At 41.6% G+C, this 17,677-nt stretch overlaps 1 non-coding gene across 1 annotated transcript; it reads right to left on the reverse strand.

The window, feature by feature from the left end:
* Nucleotides 1-2,692: 2,692 nt before the first annotated feature.
* Nucleotides 2,693-2,763, reverse strand: TRNAD-GUC (transfer RNA aspartic acid (anticodon GUC)). The gene has a single exon. It is a non-coding gene; the product is annotated as a tRNA-Asp (tRNA).
* Between the last annotated feature and the right edge of the window lie 14,914 nt (nucleotides 2,764-17,677).

Here is a 17,677-nt window from a genome sequence, read left to right on the forward strand (position 1 = left end):
ATTGCAGTCGTGAAAGCAAAAAAAAAGAAAACCCCCACAATTATATGCATTATAAAAAATGTATCATACACATCCGAATGTATTCCGCATCATGAGTTATTAATGCTAAACACGATTAATATACACTCATATATGAGTTTTGGATTATAAAAAGAGTTTTGGTTAGCCTTTAGTTCATTTCCTTTCACCTAATGTGTCTGTTCACATAGCAGTAAATAGGTAACTGGAGACAGTTAGCTGCTGCTGCTAAGAGCTTCATTTTTTTGTATAGTATGAGGGATGTGTATTATCAATATACACTCATAAAAGATATTTGCTTATCATTTCCTTTTACCCGATGCGTCTGTTCACATCTTTCAGTTCTAAGTTAATCTTTCTACTTTATCAAAGTCTTTCAGAGATATCATTATTTAGATAATTTTTTTCCCCAGTCAATTTTTTCAGATCACGGCATTACTGTTTTATGTCGTATTAATCTATTTCAGACAACGTTAAGCAGTGCATCATACACACCGTTATTCCGTGTTAGTAACATATAGCACACCAAACCGCGTTTGTATCTAAAACGTTTCATCGTGAGCATCTTATGTCTCATCAATTATACTAATCCAACGATCTGGACCTTCCAATTAGTCAATTTGTCTAGCAGGAGAGAGAGAGAGAGAGAGAGAGAGAGAGAGAGAGAGAGAGAGAGAGAGAGAGAGAGAGAGAGAGAGAGAGAGAGAGAGAGAGAGAGATAGAGAGAGAGATAGAGAGAGAGATAGAGAGAGAGATAGAGAGAGATAGAGAGAGAGAGAGAGAGAGAGAGAGAGAGAGAGAGAGAGAGAGAGAGAGAGTGCTCCTTGTGATAAAAAACTGTCTTTGTCTACCCTATCAATTTCTCTGAGAATCTTGAATGTGGTGATCATGTCCCGCTTAACTTCTGTCTTCCAGCGACGTGAGGTTTAATTCCAGTAGTCTCTCCTTAAGTTCATGCCCTCAGTTCGGGCACTAGTCTGGTGGCAAACCTCTGAACCTTCTCCAATTTAGTTTTATGCCTTGACAAGATATGGTCTCCATGCTGGAACTGCATACTCCAGGATTGGTCTGACATACGTTGTATAAAAGGTTCTGTGTGTGTGTGTGTGTATACTCACCTATTTGTGCTTGCGGGGGTTGAGCTTTGGCTCTTTGGTTCCGCCTCTCATCTGTCAATCAACTGGTGTACAGATTCCTGAGCCTACTGGGCTCTGTCATATCTACATTTGAAACTGTTTATGGAGTCAGCCTCCACCACATCACTGCCTAATGCATTCCATCTGTTAACTACTCTGACACTGAAAAAGTTCATTCTAAAGACCCTGTGGCTCATGTGGGTACTCAGTTTCCACCTGTGTCCCCCTGTCCCCTTGTTCGCGTACCACCAGTGTTGAATAGTTTATCCTTGTTTACCCGGTCGATTCCTCTGAGGATTTTGTAGGTAGTGATCATGTCTCCCCTTACTCTTCTGTTTTCCAGTGTAGTAAGGTGCATTTCCCGCAGCCTTTCCTCGTAACTCATGCCTCTTAATTCTGGGACTAGTCTAGTGGCATACCTTTGATCTTTTTCCAGCTTCGTCTTGTGCTTGATAAGGTACGGGCTCCATGCTTAGGCCGCATACACCAGGATTGGTCTTACATATGTGGATATGTGATATACAAGATTCTGAATGATTCCTAACACAGGTTCTTGAAGGCTGTTCTGATGTTAGCCAGCCTCGCATATGCCGCAGATGTAATTCTTTTTATGTGGGCTTCAGGAGACAGATTTGGGTTGATATCAACTCCTACATCTTTCTCTCTGTTCGTTTCATTAAGTACTCCATCTCCTATTCTGTATCCTGTGTCTGGCCTCCTGTTTCCACCGCCTAGTTTCATTACTTTGCATTTACTCGGGTTGAACTTTAACAGCCATTGTTGGACCATTCAATCAGTTTGTCTAGGTTATCTTGTAGCCTCCTACTATCATCCTCAGTTTCAATCCTCCTCATAATTTTTGCATCATCGGCAAACATTGAGAGAAACGATTCAATACCCTCTGGGAGATGATTTACATATATCAGAAACAGTATAGGTCCAAGGACTGACCCCTGCGGGACTCCATTCGTAACGTCTCGCCAATCTGAGACCTCACCCCTCACACTGACTCGTTGTCTTCTGTTGCTTAGGTACTCCTTTATCAAATGGAGTACCTTCCCTTTCACTCCACCCAACATCACCAGCTTTTTCACTAGCCTCTTGTGTGGTACTGTATCAAAGGCTTTCTGACAATCCAAAAATATGCAGTCTGCCCACTCCTCTCTTTCTTGCCTTAATTTTGTTGCCTGGTCGTAGAATTCATCGTAGGTCGTATGTGTGTTTGTGTGTGTGTACTCACCTAGTTGTGTTTGCGGGGGTTGAGCTCTGGCTCTTTGGTCCCGCCTCTCAACCGTCAATTCACAGGTGTACAGATTCCTGAGCCTATTGGGCTCTATCATATCTACACTTGAAACTGTGTATGGAGTCAGCCTCCACCACATCACTTCCTAATGCATTTCATTTGTCAACCACTCTGACACTAAAAAAGTTCTTTCTGATATCTCTGTGGCTCATTTGGGCGCTCAGTTTCCACCTGTGTCCCCTTGTGCGTGTGCCCCTTGTGTTAAATAGCCTCTCTTTATCTACCCTATCAAATGTGCATCGGCCGGGAATCGAACCCGGGCCTCCCGCGTGACAGGCGAGAATTCTACCACTGAACCATCGATGTGTGTGTGTGTGTGTGTGTGTGTGTGTGTGTGTGTGTGTGTGTGTGTGTGTGTGTGTGTGTGTGTGTGTGTGTGTGTGTGTGTGTGTGTGTGTATGTGAGGGGGGGGGACTTCAGGAAAATTATTAATAATTTTCAGAATTGATTTTGGATATTTTATTAATAAAATTAGTTTAATTGGTTATTACATAATGGACTCATAAACAACGACAATTACATACCAATATTTCATCTTAGGCTGGTTGACGTGACCATTATAACATGTGTAAATTTAACAATACTACAATAGTTTTTTAATTACTTTATAACTGTTCGAATTATTTCACAGAAGCCAAACATGTGTGCTAGTATATATAAACATGCAAGTATATATAAAACATGTGTGCAAGTATATATAAACATGCTAGTATATATAAACATGCAAGTATATATAAACATTAGTAAGCTACACAATATGTATGGAGACTAAACCACACACCAGAAGATGAGGAGACGTCATCTCCTCATCTTCTGGTGTGTGGTTTACTCTTCATATCTTCAGCCACGTTATTGTGACTCATCGTCTGCAATATGTATGGATTATGTTTGGATAAAAATAAAGTAATTACGAATTAACAACAACTTTAAAAAGAGACGTATATTCGTATATTATATATACGAATCATCCTATAGGAGGAGAGTTGCAACATTGGTCTATATTTAATTTCAGTTTTCCTGTGTGTGGCAGCCGCACATTTTCTCTGGGCTCGAACTTGCTATTAGTGATCACCAGTTCGTCACTACTAATTCTCCCACGACTTCTCTAGAAGAATTGTAACTTGGAAATCCAAGGGTTGGCAAGCTATCTGAACTTCTAACCAGTTTTACACAATTCCTGGGAACTCCCCCGGATGGAGCAGATATGATTTATTTGTCCATAAACAACTTCTTCTTTACTTCATCATAAAATAACAGTTTTATTGCATATGCAATAATAGTGATAACAATAATAAGCTAATTTCTCAGCAGTTTCCTCCCTCGTCCATGGACTGGGACAGATTCCCTTTTTCCCACCAGACCTGTGTTTTCTGCACCTATTTATTGAGTCGCTGTTGGCCTCATAGTGATTTACTGGCTCAATGGTCGACATTTCGTACAAAGACTCACACATGTCATCAGATATAACAAAACAAAATTCAACATCATGACCATTGAAATTTTCTGCGCCGTCTAACCTGCGCGCGTCGGTAAGGAAATAATCTTCTCCACTGTTGGGATCTCTGTACCAGGGTCCTCCGAACCTGTGCGGGTCATAGCGCTCCAGGGGAAGGTCTTGAGTTGTTATCAGGAGTCTTGAGGCACTTTTAGTTCTAAATTCAACAACTTCAACGAAATAGATGTTGAAATTATGTAGCATCTTCAGTAAATGCCAGAAATTGGCCTTAAGGCTCACATTTCCATACCAGTTATTCTGCCCATTATCTGGGACGTCAATACCATACCAGAGGCCCTTCAAGCCAGGAAGATATGGCAAGCCAGGTAGATTTTTCGTCAGATGTGTGTGTGTTCTTTCTGTTAAGGCATTTGGAATCATTTGTTCCTTCCTCCACACTTCATCAAAATCGTCCCAGTGCATAGTTCTTACTACATTTTCAAAAGAACAATATGAATTCGTGCTATCACGTGCGAGCGAGTAAAGAGAAGATGGTTTCCAGCAGGTGTAGGATGGGTAGCTATCACGAACCTCACAGAGAATCTTGTCCTTAAATTCCGCCATTATTATTTTCAATCTTATTGAATGATGTTTCAACTGACTGGGTTAATACCACGTTCTCCTGATCTGGAAATAAAATAATAAAAGTTATAAAGTTACTCATACTTGCACAAATATTAGAAATTATTTTATTAAGTTTATTACTTTTTCAATCGAACATATGAGGAAGATGAGAATAAAGGCCACTACAGAAGGTCTATCGGCCTATACGAGGCATCAAGTATTTATGATCACACAAACTCATTCATATATTTGTCTAATCTATGCTTGAAGTAATCCAACGATTCCGCGTCTTTTAAATAATAATAATAATAATAATAATAAATATAATAATAATAATAATAATAATAATAATAACATATTTAGGTTAAAGTACATACATGCAAAACGAGTTACAAGCAGAATATTGGATTTCTAGATAGAGTTAGAAAGTTAGTTATAGCTAGAGTTAATATGGTTAAAGCCACTAATGCACATAGCGTTTCGGGCAAGATGTGGGGAAAAAACTTGAAATCAAAACTTAAAACATTGAGATCAAAAGCATGAAATGAACTGAAGTAGATAAAAATAATGACAATAATTACATGTTGAATGGAACAGCAGAAATTGCAACAGAACAGCAGATAGTAATTTTAACTAAATAAACAGATGTACTTAAATTTTCTTTCTTTAAATTTATACATGACAAGTATCAGCAGTTTTAAAAGTTAGTTATTAATCATTACAAGTTAATAATTATTCATTAAGCAGTAATATTTGATAATAGCAAGACATGGGTTGACATTTAGGAGGTAGGGTAGGTTACATGGAGTTGATTACGTAGTACTTAGTTTTTCTAATAAACTGACTGAGAGATGGACAGTTTTTGATATGATTGAGAAGGTCATTTCACATTTGGGACCCATGGTTTACAAAGCATTATAAGTTTCGTTAGGTCGCTCTCTTGATATATCAAATAGATACTTAATTCTAGTGTGGGGCCCATGGATTCTGTTAGTTTATACAATGCCTAAAGCGTTTAAGGTCAAGATTGGTATTAAATTACAGTATATATATATATATATATATATATATATATATATATATATATATATATATATATATATATATATATATATATATATATATATATATATACATATATATATATGCAAACAAGCCTGAATGGTCCCCATGACTATATGCGACTGAAAACTCACACCCCAGAAGTGACTCGAACCCATACTGCCAGGAGCAACGCAACTGGTATGTACAGGGACGCCTTAATCCGCTTGACCATCACGACCGGACATAAGGAAGTGATAGCCGAAGCTATTTGAACCACTCCCCCGCCGGCACTCGGATGGTAATCTTGGGCATAGCATTTTATCAAATCACCTAATTCTTTGGGGCACACGTGAGGAACACAAATGCAAACAAGCCTGAATGGTCCTCAGGACTATATGCGACTGAAAACTCACACCCCAGAAGTGACTCGAACCCATACTGCATATATATCGCATATAGTCCTGGGGACCACTATGCCTTGGGGACTGTAAGCCTCAAAAAACTCAGTATATAGGCAAGACATCAACATCTCTTTCCAGGCGTTTAACGATGCATAAGCAACAGGGCTCCATTAAGGAACATATAGTCTCTTCCCCCAACCAAACCATCACCAGAGAAATCTTAGCTAACAACACAGAAATCATCGATAGATACAGCGATAGCAGGCGGCTTGACGTCTGCGAGGCACTACACATCAAGAAGTCAACACCAGCAATCAACAGACAATTAATGCACAACTATATTCTACCCACTTCAAGACTCCGCTCCAATATAGAAGCCACAAGAAATATGGGCCAATAAAAATAGGCCTTCTGCAGTTACCTACCTTTAATACCCATTGTTTCGTGTCCTGTCTTGTGTTAAAAGTTTATTTTCACCTCATCCAAAACTATTGTAACATGTCACCTCACCCAAATGTAGGTATAAAAACCCGAAGATGTTTAAGATCTATTTAGTTAAAGTTGTATGTGTGTGTGTAAACTAAAGTCTTTGAAAATGTAATAAGTTTTACGAAACGCGCTCAAGTGTCGCGTCAGACTAGAAATAAAAATCACTACACATTAAGAAGTCAACACCAGCAATCAACAGCCAATTAATGCACAACTATATTCTACCCACCTCAAGACTCCACTCCAATATAGAAGCATCAAGAAATATGGACCAATAGGCTTTCTACAATCACTTCCATTCAATACCCATAGTTTCGTGTTCTGTCTTGTGTTGATGAATTTAATACCCTAATAATACCACCTCACCCCATCCACCTCACTCAAATGTAAATATAAACAAATCGGAGATGTGTAAGTTCTATTCAGTTGTGTATGTGTAAACTAAAGTCTTTGAAAATGTAATAAGTTTTACGAAACGCGCTCAAGTGTCGCGTCAGACTAGAAATAAAAATGAATTTTGGAGAATTGATTTTTGAATTACCACCAGCAGTGAAAAGAAATGTACGAAAGATTGAGAAAATTCGTGTTAGAATTATTAATCTTACTTACTATATATATATATATATATATATATATATATATATATATACATATATATATATATATATATATATATATATATATATATATATATATATATATATATATATATATTATCAAATCACCTAATATATATATATATATATATATTAGTATATTTTGGTAGCAGTCTTTCTTGTAGACATATATTATTAAATATGACCGAAAAAGTAAGATTAATAATTCTAACACGAATTTTCTCAATCTTTCGTACATTTTTTTTCACTGTTGGAGGTAAATAAAAAATCAATTCTCCAAAATTCATTTTTATTTCTAGTCTGACGCGACACGAGCGCGTTTCGTAAAACTTATTACATTTTCAAAGACTTTAGTTCACAAATACACAACTGAATTGAACTTACGCATCTCCGATTTTATATCTACCTTTGAGTGAGGTGGAAGGGGTGACGTGGCATTAACACAAGACAGAACAAGATGTGGTATTAATAGGGTATTAATTTCATCAACACAAGACAGAACAAGATGGTATTAATAGGGTATTAATTTCATCAACACAAGACAGAACACGAAACAATGGATATTGAATAGAAGTGTTTGTAGAAAGCCTATTGGTCCATATTTCTTGATGCTTCTATATTGGAGTGGAGTCTTGAGGTGGGTAGAATATAGTTGTGCAATAATTGGCTGTTGATTGCTGGTGTTGACTTCTTGATGTGTAGTGCCTCGCAAACGTCAAGCCGCCTGCTATCGCTGTATCTATCGATGATTTCTGTGTTGTTTACTAGGATTTCTCTGGCGATGGTTTGGTTGTGGGAAGTGATTATATGTTCCTTAATGGAGCCCTGTTGCTTATGCATCGTTAAACGCCTAGAAAGAGATGTTGTTGTCTATATATATATATATATATATATATATATATATATATATATATATATATATATATATATATATATATATAATATATATATATATATTGTGCAACTATATAGAATATAGTTGCACAACTATATTCTACCCACCTCAAGACTCCGCTCCAATATAGAAGCATCAAGAAATATGGACCAATAGGCTTTCTACAAACACTTCTATTCAATATCCATTGTTTCGTGTTCTGTCTTGTGTTGATACTTTTAATACCCTATTAATATCCTCTAATGCCACATCATCCTTCCCACCTTACTCAAATGTAATGCCACATCACCCTTCCCACCTCACTCAAATGTAGATATATATATATATATATATATATATATATATAACAAGATGTGGTATTAATAGGGTTAATAATATATATATATATATATTAATATATATATATATATATATATATATATATATATATATATATATATATATATATATATATATATATATATATATATATATATATTAATATATATATATATATTATATATATTATATATATATATATATATATATATATATATATATATATATATATATATATATATTAATATATATATATATATTATTAACCCTATTAATACCACATCTTGTTATATATATATATATATATATATATATAGGGCCGTCCCCGCGGCCCGGTCGTCGACCAGGCCTCCAGACCTCTTTCTTCCTTCCCTCCCTTCCTTCCGACCAGACCTTCCCTACTCTTCACTCCTCACCACCATCCCTACCCTTTACCACCTTCCCTACCCTTCACCACCTTCCCTACCCTTCACCACCTTCACTACCCTTCACCACCTTCCCTACCCTTCACCACCTTCCCTACCCTTCACCACCTTCCCTACCCTTCACCACCTTCCCTACCCTTCACCACCTTCACTACCCTTCACCACCTTCCCTACCCTTCACCACCTTCACTACCCTTCACCACCTTCCCTACCCTTCACCACCTTCACTACCCTTCACCACCTTCCCTACCCTTCACCACCTTCCCTACCCTTATCTTGAGGTTATCTTGAGATGATTTCGGGGCTTTAGTGTCCCCGCGGCCCAGTCCTCGACCAGGCCTCCACCCCCAGGAAGCAGCCCGTGACAGCTGACTAACACCCAGGTACCTATTTACTGCTAGGTAACAGGGGCATAGGGTGAAAGAAACTCTGCCCATTGTTTCTCGCCGGCGCCTGGGATCGAACCCAGGACCACAGGATCACAAGTCCAGCGTGCTGTCCGCTCGGCTCCCTACCCTTCACCACCTTCCCTACCCTTCACCACCTTCCCTACCCTTCACCACCTTCCCTACCCTTCACCACCTTCCCTACCCTTCACCACCTTCCCTACCCTTCACCACCTTCCCTACTCTTCACCACCTTCCCTACTCTTCACCACCTTCCCTACCCTTCACCACCTTCCCTACCCTTCACCATCTTCCCTACCCTTCACCATCTTCCCTACCCTTCACCACCTTCCCTACCCTTCAACACCTTCCCTACCCTTCACCACATTGCCTACCCTCACCACCTTCCCTACACTTCCCCATATTCCCTACTCTTTACCATCCTCCCTACCCTTCACCACCTTCCTTATCCTTCACCACCTTTCCTACCCCTCACTACCTCCCTTACCATTCACTTACCCTTTACCACCTCCCCTACCCTTCACTAACTTCCCTACCCTTCACCACCTTCCCTACCCTTCACCACCTTCCCTACCCTTCACCACCTCCCCTACCCTGTGGAGCCGAGCGGACAACACGCTGGACTTGTGATCCTGTGGTCCTGGGTTCAATCCCAGGCGCCGGCGAGAAACAGTTTCTTTCACCCTATGCCCCTGTTACCTAGCGGTAAAATAGGTACCTGGGTGTTAGTCAGCTGTCACGGGCTGCTTCCTGGGGGTGGAGGCCTGGTCGAGGACCGGGCCGCGGGGACACTAAAAGCCCCGAAATCATCTCAAGATAACCTCAAGATAACCCTTCACCACCTTCCCTACCCTTCACCACCTCCCCTACCCTTCACCACCTCCCGTACCCTTCACCACCTTCCCTACCCTTCACCACCTCCCGTACCCTTCACCACCTCCCCTACCCTTCACCACCTCCCCTACCCTTCACCACCTCCCCTACCCTTCACCACCTCCCCTACCCTTCACCACCTTCCTTACCCTTCACCACCTTCCCTACCCTTCACCACCTCCCCTACCCTTCATCACCTCCCCTACCCTTCACCACCTCCCCTACCCTTCACCTTCCCTACACTTCACTATATTCCCTTCCTTTACGAGCTCCTTTACCCTTCACCGCCATTCTGTTCAAAATAAAATGTCCAATGCAACTTAGAGAGGAAAGAGTCTGGTCGTAACGAGATAGATAAACAAATTAAGTTGACTTGGAATGTTGACAAATTATGTTGGGGCCGAATGAAAGCATTCAAAATGAAGCCATGACAATCATTCTTGGAGTTACAAGAACTGCCAAAACGTCTAATCTACGAGAGGAGTTGTCCCTTCCCAGTGTTAAAAGCAGAATTAAGGAGCTGAATGCTAAGCTTGCAATTAGAATAGCCAGAGATCCCCATTACAATGATAATGCTATTTTCAGGGGGAAACAGGAGAAGCAAAAAATGGCATCACAGATCAGTCTGCTACCTCGAAGAGCTTCACCTGCTTGAGCAAGCCCGTGAGCTCCTGCCTGTAGAGAGGTTACCTCCCTGGGAAGATGACTCATGCAAGATCATCATCAATGAAATGGCAATGAAAAAATCCAACATGTACCACAAGAAATGAGGCACAAGTATCTCGAGGAAATTTATAAAGAAGCCGGAGATGAACTAGATCAAATCTACACTGACGGGTCATCTAATCCTGTCAATGGCAGGGCTGGTGCAGCGTACACGGTAATCAAGGATAATACTTTCCAACAGAGAAATGAAGAAAAAGCGTGTACTGAGAACTGTGCCTCTTACTATGCCAGGGAGCCGGTCGGCCGAGCGGACAGCACGCTGGACTTGTGATCCTGTGGTCCCGGGTTCGATCCTGGCGCCGGCGAGAAACAATGGGCAGAGTTTCATTTACCCTATGCCCCTGTTACCTAGCAGTAAAATAGGTACCTAGGTGTTAGTCAGCTGTCACGGGCTGCTTCCTGGGGGTGGAGGCATGGTCGAGGACCGGGCGGCGGGGAAAAAGCCCTAAAAAGCCCCGAAATCATCTCAAGATAACCTCTTCATCGCAAGCAGAGCTAACTGCCATTGTTATGGCGTTAAGGTTTCTTTAACGGAACACTAATGGTGCAGTGATTTGCACTGATTCAAAAGCAGCACTGCAAAGCCTAAGTAAAAATCGCGCTGAAAATCTTGCATTAGTCGCTGAAATTAAGAGAGCTGTGAGAGTACTTACCAATCAGGAAGGAGTCATCAAGTTTCTGTGGATCCCCTCCCATGTTGGGATATGTGGGAATGACCGAGCAGATGTGCTGGTTGCTGAAGGCGCTGAAGGAGACCATATTGAATACTTCATACCCAAGACTCTACTACAAATTTAGAGGTATTGTCAGGCAACATCACCGTGACAAGGTAACTGAGGAAAGGAGGAAAGAAGCACAAACCAGTGAATCTGTACGATGGTACAACATGGTTGCAGCTGGCAGTCCCAATCTGCTGCAAGACTGCAGCTGGCAGTCCCAATCATTATGGACGAATAGGAGGAGGACGCGGGAGAGAATCAGTAATAGCGAGAATCCGTCTGGGATACAAATATCCATGGAGATACGGAATGGAAACGACTGTTGATCAGCGAAGTTGCAGAATTTGTGATGAGAGTGACGGACACCGCCTTGAACACTATCTACGTGAATGTGAACACCTGAGAGACATTAGAAATATGTGTAGAATAATAAACCCCACATTGTTTGAGTTAGGAAAACACTATTTGTCAAATATTGATACTGTTCTTAAAAGATTCCCCCATTTTGCACCCGCAAGATAACGTAAGCTTTTAAGGGTTGACAGATGTTAATCTTCTTGTCTGAGGAGCTGTTTACTTGAGACAGTAAAGCAAGTCCCAGCTGTGTCTGGGTACAAGTGACAGGATGAACAACCCAGCGGGTTTTCTTCCTTTTGGGGAGTGTTGTACATGCTGCTATGGCGGTGTGTCCACTCACAAGATCAGTGGCGCTGCCCAATAAACTCGCTCCTCGGGGCAAAAAAAAAAAAAAAAATTATATTAGGAAGTCTGGTTCCAAATCCACGCACTGAAATACAGCCTTGCGTGACCAGGAGGCATAGCAGCCAGTGCTCTCCTTCTATATACACGAGGGACAACTCTCTCCCTCTATATACACGAGGGACAACTCTCTCCCTCTATATACACGAGGGACAACTCTCTCCCTCTATATACACGAGGGACAACTCTCTCCCTCTATATACACGAGGGACAACACTCTCCCTCTATATACACGAGGGACAACACTCTCCCTCTATATACACGAGGGACAACACTCTCCCTCTATATACACGAGGGACAACACTCTCCCTTTATATACACGAGGGACAACACTCTCCCTCTATATACACGAGGGACAACACTCTCCCTCTATATACACGAGGGACAACACTCTCCCTCTATATACACGAGGGACAACACTCTCCCTCTATATACACGAGGGACAACTCTCCCTCTATATACACGAGGGACAGCACTCCCTCTATATACACGAGGGACAGCACTCTCCCTCTATATAGACGAGGGACAACATTCCCTCTATATACATGAGGGACAATTAACATTCTCCCTCTATATACACGAGGAACAACTCTCCCTCTATATACACGAGGGAGAAGCCTAGCCGACCTCTCACCGTGGTCAAAAAAGAGAACATGATAAACACCACAGGATAACTGGTAGCTGTTAACTGATACGTGCCCAACTGTGTTGTGATTCATACCTCGAACTGCGAGCAGCGGCGTCAACAGCCTGGTTGACCAGACCGCCAACCAAGAGACCGTACCGCGGGACATTGATCCCCGGAACCAACACAGATAAAGGCAAGTAGGCGGTGCATACAGACCTCACCTCTCCGTATAGGTAAGTATTATACACTAGTAGAATCACCAATTGTCATTTTTTTTTTGTAAATTACAACTTACTTATAAAGAAAACTTGTGCGGTCAACGGGATGAAGAACTTTCTGTTGCGGCGACGAAGCCAGACGACGGAGAGTGAGAGTGACGCGGGATCCTCGCCGTGCAGCGCCCAGGCTCAGACTGAGCCCAGAAGCAGACTCGGGACATATATATCGTATGGTCTTGCGAAACATGGTGCAATACCCGATGCTCGCTTCTTTAATGCTTGCTGCAATATTATGATGGCTAGACTGGCATTATCTGTGTGAGCAGTTAGCTAATTATTGATAAAGTTTCGTTGAATGGTAAATACATTTATAGTCCCATTATCATTATGCTATTTTGAACAGGTTCCGACAGGTTGTTGTGTGTATCTGGGTACTGGGGTCTAGGGTCCGTGGGCTGGGTGCTGGTCTGGGGGCTGGGGGCTGGTCTGGGGGCTGGGTGCTGGTCTGGGGGCTGGGTGCTGGTCTGGGGGCTGGGTGCTGGTCTGGGGGCTGGGTGCTGGTCTGGGGGCTGGGGGCTGGGGTATGGGATGTTAGAGGAGGGGGGGGGGGAGAGTGGGAGGGACGATGGTAGTCATGTAGAGAGAGTTGGTACTTACCTATCAGTACTTGCGTATCAGTGCTTACCTACCAGTATTTACCAATCAAAACATACCTATAAGTACATGTCCAATCAGTACTTACCTATCCTATCAGTACTTACTAATCAGTAAATACCTATAAGTACTTATTCAATCAGTACTTACTCTATCAGTACTTACCTATTCTATCAGTTTATACCCTATCAGTACTTACCTATCAGTATTTACCCTATTAGAACTTACCTATTAGTACTTACCGTATTAGTACTTACCTATCAGTACTTCAGTAACCCAGTAACCCGCAGAGAAGCGAGGGAAACAACTCTGGGTCACGTGATGTGGCTGTAGGTTTAAGGCGTAAGAGATACCATTAATTAAGCTCATACTACCATTAACTATAGTTAACGCGATAGGAAGTTCAAATAGTTTCTATCGGGGAATTATTGTTAATTAAATAGTGAGCTTGAAATTACGTAACGGTATTGTGTATGAGTGAATGACTCAACGCTCTGAAGGAAACATCAATTAATATCTCTCAAAAGAGGAAGCAGATTGAGAGCAGATTGAGAGTAAGTACTTGGACAAGTATATGAGTGGGATTGGGTGGTTATAGAATAGGAGCTGCCTCGTATGGGCCAATAGGCCTTCTGCAGTTACCTTTGTTCTTATGTTCTTAATTAAGTTTTCTTTTCGTTTAGACGTTCAGAATAAATTACCATCCTGGTCATGTTCGAGGCTGATTATAAAAACGTTGTGATTTTGTTTCTTGTTTTCTGTGTTTGATTACTTGTTCCAAAGATTTTGTTAATCTCGATCAACATTCTTGGGTCAAGGCTAGAACTGTGTATTAGTCTTTCAGACGTATTTCAGTACCATCATCAGTTCAGACAGGGCATTAAGGGTTCAGGGAGTGCATAGCCAACGGGACCCTCCAGTAACACGGGTTTCAGAGAAGCAGGTTGAAGCCGCTCTTGCAGAATTATAAATTACAATGTCCAATCTCTCTTCTAATGAAGAGAAATTTTAAATTCCGAGACAGATTCATGTCATCCAAGTGGACAGCACGGTTCAGGAGACAGGTGGCGATCCCCAAGTTGTAGATGGTGGGGTCACATTAGGTCACACCAGTAGTGAGAAAAGACTCATAACGCTGCCGTTTTGTTTTTTTCCGACGGCAGCGTTATGAGTCGTGTGTTTTTCGTTATCCCGCTTCAAGTTGAAGTATGTTTATTGAGATAAGCAATAAATACTTCTCAAAGGGATAGAGTAGCTTAGGCTATTTCTACCCCGCTTGTTATCCCGCTGACCCTTGCACAGACATCGCTAATGGTCAATGACGTCACCCAGTCTTCATCTCCCTTGTATAAGCCCATTTTCTGTTGTGGTGTATTTATTCCCAACCCATACTTATCTAGAAGTTATATATTTATAGTGTCTTGCCAAGGATCGTTTATTGAGCATAGAAATGAATAAAATCCACTGTCTCTTATTCGTATGAAACAAGGGAGAGCAGCACAGAGCATGAACTATCATGTATCTTCATCCCTGTTAACGAACCAGTATTTACCCAGGTCATTTTCCTAAATTTAAAACTAATCCAATTTATACCCATTGTTTCGTGTTCTGTCTCGTGTTTGAGACAAACAAACAAACCATCCTAACCTAACTTATTATATAACAAACAAATGCCTTCTACGTACCAGTTGTTGTTGTTTTAGTGACGTCACAAAAAGCGACCTCAGTATAGGGGTAGGGTATTAGCTCGCATTACCATATAAGTGTTAAGGCTCCCCCACAGTTAGCTTAGTTCATTTATTATGCACCCCATACCCATCTTGTGGGCGGTAGTGGAAAGGGTTACAGAGGCACATAATGGGCTCAGGGACTGAACCCCACAATTCATTTAGCTAAGCAAGTTACAATCTTGATGAGCTAGTTACAAAATTCAGTATAAGTCGTCACATCAACAATGGGTTCGAGATCGACCACAAGTACAGTTTCTAAATTAAACAATTGACATATGTGGAGAGCTAGAGTCACAATTGATATGTTTGTCCTGCACACCGCCCCCCCCCCCACCCCACCCCAATCCAGTGGGCAGCGGTGGATAGGTTATAATCACTCTTAGTTGATTATAGAGAGAGAGAGAGAGAGATAGAGAGAGAGAGATAGAGAGAGAGAGATAGAGAGAGAGAGATAGAGAGAGAGAGATAGAGAGAGAGAGATAGAGAGAGAGAGATAGAGAGAGAGAGAGAGAGAGAGAGAGAGAGAGAGAGAGAGAGAGAGAGAGAGAGAGAGAGAGAGAGAGAGAGAGAGAGAGAGAGAGAGAGAGAGAGAGAGAGAGAGAGATAGAGAGAGAGAGAGAGAGAGAGAGAGAGAGAGAGAGAGAGAGAGAGAGAGAGAGAGAGAGAGAGAGAGAGAGAGAGAGAGAGTGCTCCTTGTGATAAAAAACTGTCTTTGTCTACCCTATCAATTTCTCTGAGAATCTTGAATGTGGTGATCATGTCCCGCTTAACTTCTGTCTTCCAGCGACGTGAGGTTTAATTCCAGTAGTCTCTCCTTAAGTTCATGCCCTCAGTTCGGGCACTAGTCTGGTGGCAAACCTCTGAACCTTCTCCAATTTAGTTTTATGCCTTGACAAGATATGGTCTCCATGCTGGAACTGCATACTCCAGGATTGGTCTGACATACGTTGTATAAAAGGTTCTGTGTGTGTGTGTGTATACTCACCTATTTGTGCTTGCGGGGGTTGAGCTTTGGCTCTTTGGTTCCGCCTCTCATCTGTCAATCAACTGGTGTACAGATTCCTGAGCCTACTGGGCTCTGTCATATCTACATTTGAAACTGTTTATGGAGTCAGCCTCCACCACATCACTGCCTAATGCATTCCATCTGTTAACTACTCTGACACTGAAAAAGTTCATTCTAAAGACCCTGTGGCTCATGTGGGTACTCAGTTTCCACCTGTGTCCCCTTGTTCGCGTACCACCAGTGTTGAATAGTTTATCCTTGTTTACCCGGTCGATTCCTCTGAGGATTTTGTAGGTAGTGATCATGTCTCCCCTTACTCTTCTGTTTTCCAGTGTAGTAAGGTGCATTTCCCGCAGCCTTTCCTCGTAACTCATGCCTCTTAATTCTGGGACTAGTCTAGTGGCATACCTTTGATCTTTTTCCAGCTTCGTCTTGTGCTTGATAAGGTACGGGCTCCATGCTTAGGCCGCATACACCAGGATTGGTCTTACATATGTGGATATGTGATATACAAGATTCTGAATGATTCCTAACACAGGTTCTTGAAGGCTGTTCTGATGTTAGCCAGCCTCGCATATGCCGCAGATGTAATTCTTTTTATGTGGGCTTCAGGAGACAGATTTGGGTTGATATCAACTCCTACATCTTTCTCTCTGTTCGTTTCATTAAGTACTCCATCTCCTATTCTGTATCCTGTGTCTGGCCTCCTGTTTCCACCGCCTAGTTTCATTACTTTGCATTTACTCGGGTTGAACTTTAACAGCCATTGTTGGACCATTCAATCAGTTTGTCTAGGTTATCTTGTAGCCTCCTACTATCATCCTCAGTTTCAATCCTCCTCATAATTTTTGCATCATCGGCAAACATTGAGAGAAACGATTCAATACCCTCTGGGAGATGATTTACATATATCAGAAACAGTATAGGTCCAAGGACTGACCCCTGCGGGACTCCATTCGTAACGTCTCGCCAATCTGAGACCTCACCCCTCACACTGACTCGTTGTCTTCTGTTGCTTAGGTACTCCTTTATCAAATGGAGTACCTTCCCTTTCACTCCACCCAACATCACCAGCTTTTTCACTAGCCTCTTGTGTGGTACTGTATCAAAGGCTTTCTGACAATCCAAAAATATGCAGTCTGCCCACTCCTCTCTTTCTTGCCATAATTTTGTTGCCTGGTCGTAGAATTCATCGTAGGTCGTATGTGTGTTTGTGTGTGTGTACTCACCTAGTTGTGTTTGCGGGGGTTGA

This window comes from Procambarus clarkii, chromosome 49 (assembly GCF_040958095.1).
Source record: "Procambarus clarkii isolate CNS0578487 chromosome 49, FALCON_Pclarkii_2.0, whole genome shotgun sequence".
Taxonomy (NCBI): Eukaryota; Metazoa; Arthropoda; class Malacostraca; order Decapoda; family Cambaridae; genus Procambarus; species Procambarus clarkii.